The 13,493-nt window shown below is 58.6% G+C and overlaps 1 long non-coding RNA gene across 1 annotated transcript; it reads right to left on the reverse strand.

The window, feature by feature from the left end:
* Window positions 1-3,822: 3,822 nt before the first annotated feature.
* LOC145534305 (uncharacterized) lies at window positions 3,823-9,991 on the reverse strand. Its single transcript, XR_014074448.1, has 4 exons — window positions 9,800-9,991; window positions 8,359-9,334; window positions 7,738-7,931; window positions 3,823-7,110 (listed from the first exon to the last, which is right to left on the reverse strand). It is a non-coding gene; the product is annotated as an uncharacterized LOC145534305 (long non-coding RNA).
* Between the last annotated feature and the right edge of the window lie 3,502 nt (window positions 9,992-13,493).

Raw genomic sequence — 13,493 nt, forward strand, 5'->3', positions numbered from 1 at the left:
GTCTGACCCGTGTGGTAGTAGTGGTGAGAGCAGGAGTGGATCGGGAGCGAAAGGACCAGGTGGAATTTCTCGATTCAAATCCATGAATCTCTGAGGACTTCGTGAGCACGTTACACTTTAAGTGTCATTCCTGGCCTGAGAGGGAGCACGAACAGGACTTTTCTGACGGCTTCATGGAGACGTGAGACAGGAGTCGAGATCCACAGTATGCAGCGAGCGGTATCTTTGCTTATAGGCAGATCCAGAAAAAGCTATCAGCTCACTGTTGGTTCTTTCAAAGCACGTAGTAGCTGTGTGGTTGCCCGATAATGTGAGTGCCGTCCACCTAGACTGTACACGCACCTCACGCACCGAGTATCTGTCGGCCTTGTAGATGAGGAGGTGGCTGAGGGGCGTTTGCGCAAGTGACTGGGTTTGAATCTAGACAGCACCCTTTGCTGTGGGCTTGGTGAAGTGCAGGTCCTCAGTACACAGGATTCTCATCCTTCCTGGCCTGTTTCTGGCTCCTCTTCACCATCTGGGTTCCACAAGCCTCATCTTTAGCAGCACCGGTGTGCTCTTACCACAAACCTCCGAACAGCACGTTCTTTCAAGGTGCCTCCTCGTCCTTCACCGCTGGTGCTGGGCTCAGACCGTCCCCTGCCCCACGGCCCTTTCCCGGGCCTTTCCTTTTCACTCTCCCGTGGCTAGAGCTCTGACCCATCCTCCAAGCGCGAGGCCTCTTCTCACTATTTCGCATTCCAGGCAAGCCTACTTATTCTGGGAGTTATTCCCCCTTGATACTTTCTGTCTATAACCAGGACCAGGACCAAGCACACAAATCTCTTTCCACGCAACCCCTTCTTGACGCTCAGCTCTGCCGGGCGTGTTGGTGCTGACTCTCGTACGGATGGTGAGTCGACAGGTGACCGGTGACGGGTGAGCTTTTCATGAACCACGTGGAAAGTATGGTTGGCAAGCCTCTGACACAGATTCCCCCATGGGAAAACATCGTCACCTCCTGAGACAGTCCTGGGAACAAAGTCAACGAACAGAGGATTCAGTGCTTCCGGACACATCGAGTGCTTGTGGCAGACACAACCTGCCCCAGAGCATCCAAGGTCAAGTGTGAGGAAAGGCCTAGGAGTAGCGGGACCGGGGACTGAACAAGTCGGCTCTGCTCCTCTCCCGGCTGCAGTCCAAAGAAACGCCAAACAGGATGCCTCTTTGTTGCCATCGAGTGTCCAGTTCTAAACTTTTGTTAACAATGTATACAATGTTAAGGCGCGGGAGAGCCGGCTTTACTGAAACTTGTGGATCGTGCACTTCTTATCCCTGCTACTGTTTGATACAATTAGAGTTTAAGAGCACCCTGTTTTCCAGGAAAGATACTATATAACGCAAAGGTGCGATTTCTAGTGCCACCTTAATTTCCCCAGTCTCTGGGTACGAGAGCTGAACCAAATGTTGTCTAGTATATTTTCAGGGACATGACAAGCTATTCAGATCCTTCCCGATAGATGTTCTGAAAAAGAACTACTAGCTGCAAGAACTAAATCTCAATTTCAACTCCGGTAGAGGAGAAGCTGCGCTGCTGGCAACAGTTAAGATAAACACTGTATCTTCCCAAGAATAGACTGGGTACCCCCAGCATTTACCTTGAGGCTGCAGCGAGGAAGACTAAGTCTGCCCCTGAACTAGGTCCGTTTCTTTGACTTGAACCTTTATACGTGATTCCTGATATCTTCAGTTTCCGTATGCTGCCTGTAGCCCGAGACGTACAGGGCGCACCCCTCGTCAAGGCTCAGATTTCAAGAGTCTAATACATTTCCATTCAGATACAGATAGCAATCTGCAGAATAGAGAATAATACGTATCTCGTTGGAGCGTTACAGGAATATCATGACAGGACACGTGTGGCCCCGCGCGCCCCCAACCACAAGCCCAGATCTCCCGTCTCCCCTCTGAAACCTCCCCCTCCTCCCCCCCATACCCAGCCACCGAGGGGGGCCCGGGGAGGGATGGCGGTCTCAGCCCCGGTTCCGAGAGGTCACTCGTGGAGCCGCCCTAGCTAGGCCGAGACGCCAGATGTGGCTGCCCTGCTGCTTCACGTCCATCTCCGTGAGCCATGCCCCAAAGGCACGTGAAATCATTGAGAGCAAACAGCGCCCCCAGAAAACGCAAAATGATCCTCCTGAACCCCACACGGCCGCCATCTTGGTGGATCCACGTTAGAGGTCGTTGGTAGGTATCCCCACTTGATGCCTGAATAGTACTCACACGGACTCGATTTCTTTTCGCTTTTCCTGGGTGCCCTAGCCAGAGAGATCACGTGGGCCGGAGAGCAAACACAGAACAGAACAGAGCCCCGAACCACAGCCAAGTCGAGGGCGTGCGGAACCGCAGGAACTCACAGAGCCTGTGAGGGGACCCAGATGGGGAAGAAGCGTCCGTGCTCACGTATCTCTGGGGAGGTTGGAAGGGGCGCCCGCCAGCGAGGCAGGTGCCGCGCGAGTGGCCGGAGACGTTTCTCCGTGGGATCTCTCGGGGTGTCGCAGGGTGCCGGGTGCAGGGGCACCCTGGGAGGCCCGGTCCACCGAAAAGCCCGAGAAGTCTTCATGTGGGGCAGGCACGGAATGGTTTCTTGCAGGGCCGGGCGAGGAGAATTCGGGGGCCCATACCTCCAAGCCCCACACGTCTCGAGAGGGTTCCACGTGGCATTCTGAAAGGCCGGGCGACGGAGGGAAGGGGTTCGTGGCTGCGGACGACGCCTGGCTGGAGGAATTCTTTGTCTTTGGCGACGGTTCACCCCGCAGGTCAGGTCATGAGGTTCCTCGACACCTTCCACGGGGCGGATGTTCACAGGAGGAGTGGGGACGGGACGGCGGACTCGCAGGCGACCCTCCTGTCCCCACTGCTCCCCTCCCTCCAGCACTGGAGTTCGAATCTAGAAGGGCCTCTGACCGCACACATCGCTGGGTTTACATCGTGCCGGCTTCACCTTCGATTCTCACAAACTGGCACTCTTGCTGCTGCTAGAAGTGTCCTAGAGAAGAAGACATCGGGTTCCGTACCAGATCAGCTTCTTGGACGTGGCCCTCTGGAGCCCGTGGCTTTGGCTTCAGGGGAAGCACGCTGCCTACGGTATAGCCTGGCCCGGAAGCTCATCCGAGGATTCCTAAGGAGTTCGCGGGCCCCGAGGATTCTGTTTCCGAAAAGCGTTTTCTGGAACCGGGCGACTTGGGAGAACGTGTCACTGGTGTGGAAAATGGAAGGCCGCTGTCAGAGGGTTCAGTGACCTTTACGCTCCCTCCTTTCACTTGAAAGGCGTCTTCTTTTTTCTCCCCACCCCGCCCCCCAACCCCCCAACCCCCCGCAGCACACACACACCCGACAGCTTGCCTGACCGTTGTTGCTGGGGAGATGAAATCCCAGGAGACGGGAGGCCAAGTCTCTCTCACACCCCGGGGCAAACGACAGGAACGGGTCCCCAGCCGTGTGATGTCTCCGTGTCTCAGCACGGCCGACAGTCTCCTCCTCTTTCTAGGTGCTCCCGTTTCCTCCACCCCCCACCCCCCCACCCCACCCCACCCCACCCCACCCCATCCCATCCCAAACTAAGGGTTTAGTTTAATGCCAAACTTCTACAAAGAAATAAGCAAATTTTTGTGCAATGTCCAGTTATCTCTTTCTAGGTTGATAGACTGATCAATGCCATGGTTAATTCCCACAGTAAGTGGATGCCACCCTGTAAATCTTCTTGGCTCATTGCCTGCCACACCCGCTCCATTGCTGGTTAGGAGTAATTTTGTAAAAGATGAAAGATAACACAAAATGGACTGATGACTCTGAGAGAAGAATTGTAATTGGAGGAAATTTCAGGACTGGCTCTGACAGTGCCTCCCGGAAAAAGTAAAACTCATACAGAGAGTAGAAAAGTGGTTACTAGGGCTATGGGGAGAGGTTGGTAAAAGGGAACAAATGTTCAGCTATAAGATGAATAGAGTCTGAGGATCTAATGTAAAACACGGCAATCTTTTTGACATGTTTTGTATAAATGAAATCTTATGAAGATAAAATCTAAGTGGGAAAGATGGAGGGAAGAAAAAAAAAAGAAGGTGAAATATGTGAGGTGATATGAATTAACTGGATGAGGAATCCTTTCACATCGTAAACACGTGAAATCACCACAGTCATATTTCAATTTCTTGCAATTTTATATGTCAATTGTACCTCAAAAAAGTTGAAATTTTAAAAAAGATATTACAGGATCTATGAAAAACCGTGAAGATTGTGTCTGGCTTGATAACATTGAGAACCTAGAACTCAGGCGATCCAAAACGTCCCCCTGACTAGTAGAGTGTTTGTGTCATCGGTTACTCAATTCTGAATTATCATAGGTTCCAGAATTGTCGGTTGGATGCAAGATTTCAAAGCAGCCACATACTGGAAAACTTAGTTTTAATGAGTTTAGTTCTATTCTCTCAAAGTGGAGAGCTCTATTTAAAGATGATACTTTACGTGGACTTCCTTGATTTTTCGTACGTTGGATCAGAGACGGATGTAGTGAGATACCATGAAGTAATTCCCTGTTTTTCTCTTTATAATTTCCGCGACATGATCCTTCTAGTTAGTAAGAAACATTTGTGTTGCCTTGAAGAGAACTAGATTATTATCATAATAATGGAAAGGTAAAGTAGTAGGTTTATGCTTGGCCCTCTTATATTTAAAATATACCTTTTTGGCTACAGTGTGAGGCACGGGAGATCTAGATCCTGCAATCGAGGAAAGAATCTGTGCCCTTTGCAATGGAAGCAAACTGTCTTAATCCCTGGAACCCTAAGGAAGTTCCTCAAAAGAGACGGTTTGCGACTAGGTCAGAAATGATAGTCTTCAAAGGCAATGCAATCCCTTTGACTTCAAAGGAACAAAATTTACTGACTGAAGAAAAGCCTCTGGGTAATACGAATGAGGAGTCTCTGACCTATGAGCAGCACATCAATACTCCTGTTGCCGGCAATAGGAGTAAAGAGGACATCCCATGACACAGAATGACCTGTCCCAGGAGAGAAGCCCAGGTTCATTCTGCCTGAGAGGAGAAGGCGGGCCGAGTGATGGTCTGGGAAGGGTTTAGAGACTCAGGGTGAGGGCACATGGCTACGCTTGCCGATGCGGGGTCAGATTCCCGATGAGATGAGACGACACGGCTCACCAGCATGGTGGGGCCGTCAGGAACCCCCTCGAATCTTGCAGACCCTCTGCGACCAATGAGAGAGAGCCAGGCACCACTGCTCAGGGGCACAGCTTCTGCTCTGCTCTTGGCAGGTCCCGGTCACCTGCCACCTTCCTGTCTCCAGCAGAGGTAAAGTGAGGCCCAAATGCCTCCTGAGGATCTTTGAGCCCAGAACAGAAACTCTCTTTTTTTCGGTGGCCTGGAGTGTCACAAGCAATCCGAAGGTGAGCGGAATTAAATGCAAGTAGTCAGAATAATGGTGAGAACAAAAGGAAATGGCAAGTCATTGTTAACAATCCATCTTGGACTTAAAGTTTTGTGAAGAGAGAGACGGAACCTAGCTTCAGAAGGGGAGGGAGGTCCCGCAAGGTCGAATGAGGCCCACTGGTGGCTGGGGACTCATCTGGAGGAACTTCTCTGAAGAAGGGCCTGGGATCCATCTGAAAGCGGGAGTGAGAACCCGGGCCCGGGAGTGAGCGTCCAGAGCTGGAACGAGAGCTCCTGGGAGACTGACTCGAGCGCGGCTGGTTTCCGGGGCACCCACCTCCCCTTCTCCTCAGCTGATGCCCGCAGGCTGGGTAACGGCCCTTGAGGGAGAAGCCTTGGCAGAAGGTCTCCCCATGGAGGGAGCCCACAGGTGTCTCAGTCTGTTAGTGGCAGTTGCTCGTTCTCTCGGGCTGCCAGCCCATCTGAGCTGTTTCCGTTGGAGGGAAAATCGGCCTGAAGTTATGCCTGAGGCCCGGGCTCTCTTATTATCAAATTAGGCGAATATCCGATACATAATGTGAATACCTGGCCTACTGCCATGGAATTTCTAAATATCCGTGTGCCGAAAGCTAACTCCACCCCCACGTGTGCAAGCTAATTCAGGGGAACTCGCTCGTGTCTGACCCGTGTGGTAGTAGTGGTGAGAGCAGGAGTGGATCGGGAGCGAAAGGACCAGGTGGAATTTCTCGATTCAAATCCATGAATCTCTGAGGACTTCGTGAGCACGTTACACTTGAAGTGTCATTCCTGGCCTGAGAGGGAGCACGAACAGTACTTTTCTGACGGCTTCATGGAGACGTGAGACAGGAGTCGAGATCCACAGTATGCAGCGAGCGGTATCTTTGCTTATAGGCAGATCCAGAAAAAGCTATCAGCTCACTCTTGGTTCTTTCAAAGCATGTATTAGCTGTGTGGTTGCCTGATATGTGAGTGCCGTCCACCTAGACTGTACGTACACGCACCTCACGCACCGAGTATCTGTCGGCCTTGTAGATGAGGAGGTGGCTGAGGGGCGTTTGCGCAAGTGACTGGGTTTGAATCTAGACAGCACCCTTTGCTGTGGGCTTGGTGAAGTGCAGGTCCTCAGTACACGGGATTCTCATCCTTCCTGGCCTGTTTCTGGCTCCTCCTTACTATCTGGGTTCCACAAGCCTCATCTTTAGCAGCACCGGTGTGCTCTTACCACAAACCTCCGAACAGCACGTTCTTTCAAGGTGCCTCCTCGTCCTTCACCGCTGGTGCTGGGCTCAGACCGTCCCCTGCCCCACGGCCCTTTCCCGGGCCTTTCCTTTTCACTCTCCCGTGGCTAAAGCTCTGACCCGTCCTCCAAGCGCGAGGCCTCTTCTCACTATTTCGCATTCCAGGCAAGCCTACTTATTCTGGGAGTTATTCCCCCTTGATACTTTCTGTCTATAACCAGGACCAGGACCAAGCATACAAATCTCTTTCCACGCAACCCCTTCTTGACGCTCAGCTCTGCCGGGCGTGTTGGTGCTGACTCTCGTACGGATGGTGAGTTGACAGGTGACCGGCGACGGGCGAGCTTTTCATGAACCACGTGGAAAGTATGGTTGGCAAGCCTCTGACACAGATTCCCCCATGGGAAAACATCGTCACCTCCTGAGACAGTCCTGGGAACAAAGTCAATGAACAGAGGATTCAGTGCTTCCGGACACATCGAGTGCTTGTTGCAGACACAACCTGCCCCCAGAGCATCCAAGATCAAGTGTGAGGAAAGGCCTAGGAGTAGCGGGACCGGGGACTGAACAAGTCGGCTCTGCTCCTCTCCCGGCTGCAGTCCGAAGAAACGCCAAACAGGATGCCTCTTTGTTGCCATCGAGTGTCCAGTTCTAAACTTTTGTTAACAATGTATATAATGTTAAGGAGCGGGAGAGCCAGCTTTACTGAAACTTGTGGATCATGCACTTCTTATCCCTGCTACTGTTTGATACAATTAGAGTTTCAGAGCAGCCTGTTTTCCAGCAAAGATACTATATAACCCAAAGGTGCGATTTCTAGTGCCACCTTAATTTCCCCAGTCTCTGGGTACGAGAACTGAACCAAATGTTCTCTAGTATACTTTCAGGGACATGACAAGCTATTCGGATCCTTCCTGATAGATGTTCTGAAAAAGAACTACTAGCTGCAAGAACTAAATCTCAATTTCACCTCCGGCAGAGGAGAAGCTGCGTTGCTGGCAACAGTTAAAATAAACACTGTATCTTCCCAAGAATAGACTGGGTACCCCCAGCGTTTACCTTGAGGCTGCAGCGAGGAAGACTAAGTCTGCCCCTGAACTAGGTCCGTTTCTTTGACTTTAACCTTTATACGTGATTCCTGATATCTTCAGTTTCCGTATGCTGCCTGTAGCCCGAGACGTACAGGGCGCACCCCTCGTCAAGGCTCGGATTTCAAGAGTCTAATACATTTCCATTCAGGTACAGATAGCCATCTGCAGAATAGAGAATAATATTTATCTCGTTGGAGCGCTGCAGGAATATCATGACAGGACACGTGTGGCCCCGCGCGCCCCCAACCACAAGCCCAGATCTCCCGTCTCCCCTCCGAAACCTCCCCCTCCCCCCCCCACACCCAGCCACCGAGGGGGGCCCGGGGAGGGATGGCGGTCTCAGCCCCGGTTCCGAGAGGTCACTCGTGGAGCCGCCCTAGCTAGGCCGAGACGCCAGATGTGGCTGCCCTGCTGCTTCACGTCCATCTCCGTGAGCCATGCCCAAAAGGCACGTGAAATCATTGAGAGCAAATAGCGCCCCCAGAAAACGCAAAATGATCCTCCTGAACCCCACACGGCCGCCATCTTGGTGGATCCACGTTAGAGGTCGTTGGTAGGTATCCCCACTTGATGCCTGAATAGTACTCACACGGACTCGATTTCTTTTCGCTTTTCCTGGGTGCCCTAGCCAGAGAGATCACGTGGGCCGGAGAGCAAACACAGAACAGAACAGAGCCCCGAACCACAGCCAAGTCGAGGGCGTGCGGAACCGCAGGAACTCACAGAGCCTGTGAGGGGACCCAGATGGGGAAGAAGCGTCCGTGCTCACGTATCTCTGGGGAGGTTGGAAGGGGCGCCCGCCAGCGAGGCAGATGCCGCGCGAGTGGCCGGAGACGTTTCTCCGTGGGATCTCTCGGGATGTCGCAGGGTGCCGGGTGCAGGGGCACCCTGGGAGGCCCGGTCCACCGAAAAGCCCGAGAAGTCTTCATGTGGGGCAGGCCCGGGATGGTTTCTTGCAGGGCCGGGCGAGGAGAATTCGGGGGCCCATACCTCCAAGCCCCACACGTCTCGAGAGGGCTCCACGTGGCATTCTGAAAGGCCGGGCGACGGAGGGAAGGGGTTCGTGGCTGCGGACGACGCCTGGCTGGAGGAATTCTTTGTCTTTGGCGACGGTTCACCCCGTAGGTCAGGTCATGAGGTTCCTCGACACCTTCCACGGGGCGGATGTTCACAGGAGGAGTGGGGACAGGACGGCGGACTCGCAGGCCACCCTCCTGTCCCCACTGCTCCCCTCCCTCCAGCACTGGAGTTCGAATCTAGATGGGCCTCTGACCGCACACATCGCTGGGTTTACATCGTGCCGGCTTCACCTTCGATTCTCACAAACTGGCACTCTTGCTGCTGCTAGAAGTGTCCTAGAGAAGAAGACATCGGGTTCCGTACCAGATCAGCTTCTTGGACGTGGCCCTCTGGAGCCCGTGGCTTTGGCTTCAGGGGAAGCGCGCTGCCTACGGTATAGCCTGGCCCGGAAGCTCATCCGAGGATTCCTAAGGAGTTCGCGGGCCCCGAGGATTCTGTTTCCGAAAAGCGTTTTCTGGAACCGGGCGACTTGGGAGAACGTGTCACTGGTGTGGAAAATGGAAGGCCGCTGTCAGAGGGTTCAGTGACCTTTACGCTCCCTCCTTTCACTTGAAAGGCGTCTTCTTTTTTCTCCCCACCCCGCCCCCCAACCCCCCAACCCCCCGCAGCACACACACACCCGACAGCTTGCCTGACCGTTGTTGCTGGGGAGATGAAATCCCAGGAGACGGGAGGCCAAGTCTCTCTCACACCCCGGGGCAAACGATAGGAACGGGTCCCCAGCCGTGTGATGTCTCCGTGTCTCAGCACGGCCGACAGTCTCCTCCTCTTTCTAGGTGCTCCCGTTTCCTCCACCCCCCACCCCCCACCCCCACCCCCCCCCGCCACCGACCCCCGCCCCCAGCAGCCCTGCCACCCCACCCCAGACCCGACCGCCCGGCCCGGCCGCCCGGCCGCCTTTCCTTTCCGGTGTTTGTGGCCAGTTATTTTGAAATCCATGTTCTCCTGACCTCAAGCGCACTTTCCCCGCCCACCGGCGCATGCTTGTGTTTGTTGTCGTTGGACTTGATCACGGTCTCGACACAGGTTGACTTTCGTTTTCTCTTGTTGGGGGTCCGAGTGTCTCCTTCTTTTCCTTTCTTGCTCCTGGGCTTGCGTGTCTGTGTCTGTGTCTGCTTTCGAGAAGTCCTGCTTTGTTCTCCGAGCAGCGCTTGCCTGGTTTCGCTTTGCCGGTCGGTCCCTCCCTCCCTGCCTCCCTCCCTTCTCTCTCTCCCTCCCTCCCTCCTTCGGGGGAGGGGGCCCGGGGGAGCCCGGGATGTCACTGGTGCCCCTCTCTCGGCCGTCCCCGCCCCGAGCCCCGCCGCCCGCCGGCGTCTCCGTGGAATGTCCGCCCACCAGCCTGGAATCGCGTGGGTGGGGGGGGGAGCGCGTCTCCTTCGTGGCAGCCTCCTGGGGAGCTATTTCCCAGCTCCTCTCCCTTCCTCTGCGGCCGGGGTCGCGTCGCGTCGCGTCTCTCGGAGGCGGCGGCTCCGAGCCGAGCTCGGGCGTTTGGGCGGCCGGCGCTGTGGCGTCCTCGGCGGCCGGCGACAGCGACCCGTCCTCGGGACATTGGAGCCGGTTGTCAGGAGCCACCTGGCGGCCGCTTTTATAGTGTCCCTCCCCTCTGGAGCTTCGGCGACCTTCAGGAGGGTTGTGACTCAGCCGCCGGGCCCGAGGGCACAGCTCTCAGAGACCGGCTCTGCTGGCAGCGACAGTGGCGGTGGCGCCGAGGCCTAGGGACGTCCTGCTGTCGCCGGAGATTGGTTCTCTAGGTTTCTGAGGAGGGTGGCCGTCGCGGCGGCGGCGGCGCTCCAGAGCCGGGCTCTGGGGTGGCCTGACCGGGCCTCCCTCAGGAGGGTTTGCTTTTCGCCCTCAGGAGGGTTTGCCTTCTTCTGCCAGGAGGGTTGGCTCCCGCCCTCAAAAAGGGTTTGCTGTTCGCCTTTTCAGAAGGGTTTGCGTCTCCCTTCAGGAGGTTTTTGCTTTCCCGCCCTTTCAGGAGGGTTTGCCACCCCCGGAGGGTTTGCTTTCTCACCCCTCCCCAACTCCCTGAATCACGGCCAGGAGGTCAGGGACCGGCTCGAGCCGTCCTGGGTGCCCCGGACAGGACGGTCTGGGGCCCCGGGCGTGGTCCCTCGTTGGGGCCCGCTCGTCTCGTGGGAGGCGCCTCGCCGGCGGGTCTCTCTTCGTTTTTCTCTTTGGCAACTCGAAGCCAAACCCCCGCTCGGAGACTCGGACGGACGGACGGGTACACCTACCCGTGCGGGCGAAGGGGGAGGGCGTCCCCGGCCAGCTCCCTCCCCCTTGGCGTCTGCGCCCCCACTTCGCCCACCGGGCGCCCCCTTCGCCCCCCTCCCCCCCCCCAGTCGACCAGATGACCCCCGACAGCTCCGGGCCTGGTGTTTCTGGGGTAGTGCTGGGGACAGGTGGCGGTGCCAAGGTGCCAAGGTCCCTCCCTGCCAGTCGTGGGTGGGCCCCGCTGTCGGGCGCTGTCATTTTGTCGCCCGAAATGGGCCTTTTCTCCACCAGGTAAGTGCCGACACGGTCTCTCTCGGCGTCTGCCGCCGAGGACTTTGGGCCTCTGGACGCACGCGGGGCTCTGGGCCTTTGGGCCGCCGGCCTGGGCCTGTGCGTCGGCTCCCGCGTGGCGTGTCTGGCAGACCCGACCCGTGGCGCCACCTCCGGTCTCTGGGCGACCCGAGGGCGGCGGGGCGAGGCGCCGTGGGTCTTCTACCCTGTGTGACCCCCGCTGCGGGCGCCCGGTGGTGGCCGGGACGACCCCCGCTCTGTAGGCTCCGTGCCCCGTGTCAGGCAGCTCCTCCTCCTGGGGTCGTCGGCGGCTGTCGCCTGAGGTGAGGTGAGGTGAGGTGTGGCGGGGGGAGGCGGCCGGTGAGGCTTAAAGCGGGCCCCTCCGGCGACTGCCCTCACCGTGCCTTCCCCCCTCCCCCTCGGCTCAACGGATCGATGTGGTGTGGTCGTGCTCTCCCGGGCCGGGCCTAAGCCGTGCCGGACGAGGGACGGGCGTTCCTGGTGAACGTGTGCGGTCTTCTCGGTCTGTCCACGGGGCCCCTCGCCTGCCTTTCCCCCTGCCCGTCGGGGAGGGTGAGGAAGGCGGGAGGGTGGGTGCGGCCTCCGGCCCTGACTCTCGGTCTCCTGCCCGCCCCCCCTCCACGGGGCGTCAGTGAGGCCGTCGGTCTTCGGACACAGCGGACGCTCTCGCTTCGCCTTCTCGGCGCGTGTCCCGCGAGCGGCCCTCCCCGCGGTGGGGAGGGCTGTGCCCGCCGCTGCGCCGCGCGCCCCGCGTGGGTGGGTGAGCGTGCCTCGTTTGACCCTCGGTGGTGCCCCTGGCGCGCTCCAGGTCGCCCCCTCAGGTGCCTGAGGCCGAGCGGTGGTGTCGTTTCCCTTAACCCGGCGTCCTCCTCGGGTCCCCCACCGCGGTGGTGTGTGTGTGTGTCCCGCGAGTGGCTCTCGTTGGGGGAGGGGTCGAGACGGGAAGAGAGGCGTGCCTGTTCCCCTCGCCTCTTCCGTTGGGGGCAGGTGCTGCCTCGTCGTGGAGGCACGGGCCGTGCTCCGGCCCCGACCGTGCACACGCTCCCGTGTGGTCGTCCGCTTACCTGTACCGCAGACCCCTCCCGCCCAGTCGAGGATCGGCGGCTCGTGGAGCGCCTCCGTGGGCCCGAAGGAGAGACGATGGGGTGAGGGACGGCGCGCCCTCGGTGAGAAAGCCTTCTCTAGCGATCCGAGAGGGAGCCTCTGGGGTACCGGAGCCCCCGGCCGCTGCCCCTCCTGAGTGCGCAGTGTAGCCGCCGTGGCGACTGCCAGAGCACGTGGGCAGAATCCCCCCACCTCTCCTCTGTGAGGGGGGATGGGTGCGCCGGCCCCGCGGTGGGGCCGTGTGCCGCTCGTTGCCTACCGCGGCCCGCGCCTCCCCCCGCCGAGTCGGGGGAGGGTCCCGCCGGGCCCCGCCGGGTGTCCGGCACGTGGGGGGGAACCGTGCGTGCGCCGCGTGCGTGCGGCCGCCCCCGCGGTGTGAGTGCAGGAGGAGAAGGGCCGGGGGGCGACGCCCGGTCGGCCCCGGCTTCCCCAGCCCCGCGGCCGTGGCGAGGAGGAGTCCGTCGCGCCCGCCCTCGTCCCCGAGCCGGTGGCGGCGCGCGGGCACGGTCTGGGCCGCCTCGCTCGAGAGCGTGTCCCCGGGATGTGGCGCCTCGGGGTCAGACTAGATGGAGAGACGGATCCGTCGAGGGTGGGCGGAGGAGACGGGTGGACGGCGCCGCCGGCCCTGGCGGCGGGGCCGGGGCGTGGGACTCCGCTCCGGGGCCGGCCGGGGCCGGCCGGCGTCCCAGGCGTCGCGGGACCGCCCTCGTGTGTGGGTGGCGGTGGGATCCCGCGCTGGTTTTCCTGGCGGCCCGGCCGTGTTCCCGGTGGTCTTCTCTGGTCCCCGGGCGGCGCCCGCGCCCCCTGTCCCGTGGCCGTCGCTGTGCGCGCTTGCCGGCCCCTCCCCGCCGCTGCCGGCCTTCCTCCTCGGCCCGCGCGTGCGACCGCCCGCGTGCCCTTCCCCCCTGTCTGGGACCGAGTCGGCTTCGCCTCCTGTGGGTGTCGTCCCCGGGCGGAGCAGTGCCCTCGGAGTCCCTGAGAGAAGTGAGGGGAGGGGCCTGGCGCGGCGGGGCC

This window comes from Giraffa tippelskirchi, chromosome 14 (assembly GCF_054371585.1).
Source record: "Giraffa tippelskirchi isolate mGirTip1 chromosome 14, T2T-mGirTip1v1.2.pri, whole genome shotgun sequence".
NCBI lineage: Eukaryota > Metazoa > Chordata > Mammalia > Artiodactyla > Giraffidae > Giraffa > Giraffa tippelskirchi.